The sequence below is a fragment of the Myotis lucifugus genome, unplaced genomic scaffold (genome assembly GCF_000147115.1).
Source record: "Myotis lucifugus unplaced genomic scaffold, Myoluc2.0 scaffold_158, whole genome shotgun sequence".
NCBI classification, from domain to species: Eukaryota; Metazoa; Chordata; class Mammalia; order Chiroptera; family Vespertilionidae; genus Myotis; species Myotis lucifugus.
The window spans coordinates 1,249,625-1,253,311 of NW_005871206.1; positions in this window are offsets into that span (position 1 = coordinate 1,249,625).

Below are 3,687 nucleotides of genomic sequence, written 5' to 3' on the forward strand. Positions count from 1 at the left end.
AGGGATAGGGACAGAAATCCTGGGATAAGGACAGCCAAGAATGGACCTACGCTCACCTGGTTCACTAGACTCTCCCTACACAGGCTGCCAAGGCCCAAGGCCCTAGCCCATCTCCACGAAAGTCCAAACACCCCCCACCGTGAGGGCCTGATCAGAAAGCTGAGCTGATCGCCATCCTTCCCTTGGCCCATCTCCCACCCCACAGCTTCCTTTTGAAGAAATACAACCCTCTTTGTCCTGCTTGTCAAGCTCCCTCTTCAATAGAGCCGCAGAAGCATTGAAATGGGTCGGCTGTTGAGTCCCCAAGAAATGCCAGTGCCCCTCCCCCAAACTAGAGGGCCAGCAGAGGTGGGGAATAGCTAGCTCAGTTGCACATGCTGAGTGGACAGAAAGCAGGCCCAGAGGTGTTGCAGTTGATTTCAACAGCATCCCAGCCCCTTCAAGCCTCTCTGGCCCATACCTGAGATGGTTGGCCTGTTGAGGGCAGTGGGGTCCCCTGAAGAACTAACATTTGTTGAAAGACTATTGCCCACTATACACTCTGCTCCGGGTGCTGTGCTGAGCTAAACATCCCCTACCTCCTCCTTTATAGAGCACAATTCTGAGAGGTGTGTGTCAATCCCATTTGACAGATGAGGAAATGGAAGTTTGGAGTGAAGATGCTACGCAGGTAACCCAGCTGGTGAGTGGCAGGGCCAGAATTCCCACTGAGAGCCACCGGATCCAGAGGTTGTCTTTGTGTTGACTTTCCCTGTTTGTGATATTTCCTCCTCCATCCAGATCTTCTGTATCCAGATCCTTGTATCCTTGATACAGTGTGCCCAACTGGGGGGGGGGGCAGGAGTGTCTGCTTCTTACCCTCATCCTCCTCCTTGGCTGGGACCTGCACCCTGAGTGGCTGAGCTGCATGCAGACTCAAATTATCAATCTCCTACTCTCGCTACTCAGATAATATATCCTTTTCTTCATTAAGCCCAGCTGAAGCTCAGCTCTACCTGCTTGTCAAGCTCCCTCTTCAATAGAGCCGCAGAAGCATTAGTATTACTATTAGTATTAGTAATATTAGTATTACTTAGTCTCTGCAAACAGCATCCCCAAATTCACCCAGTAGCTAAGTATAACGGGCATAGAGTGGGGGACCGACTGTAAGCTCCCCAAGTGGGCCATTTCAGAACCCCACAGTGAAGAAGGACAAGTGCAGCATGAAAATGATATCGCTTATATTATAATTGTTTTGACTTGGGGGGGGGTCATCATAATGTATTATAAAATTTTGAACAGCATTCAGAGCATAGCATGGAACTGTAATATTTCTCAAAGGTGGGCATGGGTTCTTCAAAGGTTGTGAAATACTAGTCTACACTGTTAAGGGAATAGATTTTTTCCCCACGCTTTTTAAATGTTTTTTTTCATGTGCTTGTCATATCCCCCTTAACTAGACTACAACAGTCATGGAGGGTGGTGATCGACGGCGAGTTCTTTCTCCTTTGTGTTTCTTTCCCTGGTCTTCACCCCATGGACAGTCTATAAACAGGTTACCCAAATTATTGTCTAACATGGTTTGTTTTTCATCCCCAAGGGACTTTTTTTTTCTGTTCAGTCCAATCTAGCCAACCTAAATAAAAGGCTGAATGATCTGGGTTGGTTTTCAAACAAAAATAGGTGATTTGCAGGAGGAGAGAGGAGACTGATGGTACAGAGAACAGCACAATAAAACATCCCTAATTGGAACCTACCATCTCGGGAGGGCTGGGCTAGGAGTTAGCCTTTGAACTCGTTACTGAAAAATTATTTTCTTTAGTTAATTCACAGCAGTGACAAAATTGCTCTGGAACATTTAATCTTCCTAAGAAAACAAACTAGTGCCAGCCCCCTAAAGCACATCAAACAGAAAGGAGCATTGTTTAAGAGCCTACTACGCTCCAGGTTGCAGTCACACATGATTTCAGAATCAACTCCACTCAGACAACCAATGAGCTGTTCTTATTTCCATCAAAGCGAGATTTCCTTTTAGGCAGTACCTTTAAGAGTCTAATTCTAGATATTGTCTAGACTTGAAAGTTTAAGAGAATGTTTTCAGCTGAAACTGGCCAAACTTCCCAACGGCTGAGGTTTTGCAAAAAGACTGTGAAACAATGTGTTTTCTTTCGTAGACAGATGACAAACTTCTGGAGGGTGGAGGACAGCACAGGTTGAGAGGAAAAACTAGATCCTTGGGGAGAGAAAGTAGAGTGTTTTACACTGTCACAAGGAGACCTCCTAACTCCACTCCATGGAATGCTGGTGAATACTTGAGTCATTCATTCCTAATCTCTCTTCTCCAGCTTTTTCCAGACTCCAATCACATCCACCACAAAGGAAAATGAGTTTGAGTTTTGAAGCTTGGATTCTGTTCTTCATCCAAGGGAAAATTAACCAGAAGTGTCACTCGAATATCCGTCTCCCGTGAGAGAAACTGCTTCTAGAAGGGCAAAGCATCATGCAAGGTTTATTTAGAATCACAGAAAGGCAGGACGATGAGAGTAATGTAGTTGTCACTAATGCAGAAAGAAAGGGATATGATGCCACAAAAGTGACTTGTCTAAGAGTTGCATAGTTACATCAGGCTGGAGCCTAGCCAGGACTCAGGTCCCCTTACTACCAGTTCACCTTTGAAGTTTCTGGTCTGCACTCTTGCCCATTGAGGCCGATTTAGTGCAGCACTATTCATGTGACATTTGAGGGGCTCGGGGAGTAATCTCAGGAAGGTGGTTTACACTGAGGGCCTGGCGAGCTTTGAGAGAACAGCCGGCACCGGGATAGACACGCACGCACTGACGCGGACACAGAAGCAGAAACTGAGCTGGTCAGATGCATAGCCCGCAAACCCACCTCGCAGGGCCGCCCCCGCCAGCGCCAGGTGCAGGACTTGCCCCAGGCCAGCAGAGGGCGCGCCGCCCCCAGGGAGCCGAGCGGCGGCCGCGCTGAGCCCGGCGTGTTCGGGGAGCTGCAGGCGAGCAGGACGCGCCCCTACAGTTCGGCCACTCAGGGTGCAGGACCCGGCCAAGGAGGAGGAGGAGGGTGAGGAGCGGACCCCCCTCGTGACGGGCAGGAGTGCTTCCTAGGAATTACATCACGCTGCGCAACACTGCGGCTCCCTGACTCCCCCAGCGCAAAATGTGTGTGTGTGTGAGGGGGAGGGGGAGGGCGAGGGCGGGGTGGTGGTGGTAGTGGGGTGGGTGTGTGTGTGTGTGTGTGTGTGTGTGTGTGTGCGCGTGCTGGGGGAGGGGAGTTAGAACGAGCCCGGGAGAGAGGAAAGCGAGACGCGCCCGGGTAAAAAGCTCCGGGCACATGGAGAAATCCTTTGCACCGAACTGCACCGAGAAACGAGCCCCCAGCACGTCCCCGCCCACCGCAAAGCGCCCAGCTAGTGAGAACCCTCCGAGTACCCCCTAAAACCGGCCCTGCACCCTCCAGCCCAGCTCCAGCGCGGCCGTGAGCTTTTCCTAGGACTGGCCCTGGCGGGGCGCCTAGAGCCCCAGTTGCATTGCTCCAGGAGAAAGGAGGGGGGCGGTGCATTTGCAGGAGGAGGAGAAGGGGGGTGGGTGGTGGGGGAGAGAGAAAATTGCGCGGAGACCTGCCAAGCGCCACCGCCGCCGCCACCGCCGCTGCCGCCGCCGCCGCTGCCGCCGTCGCCGCCGCCGCCGC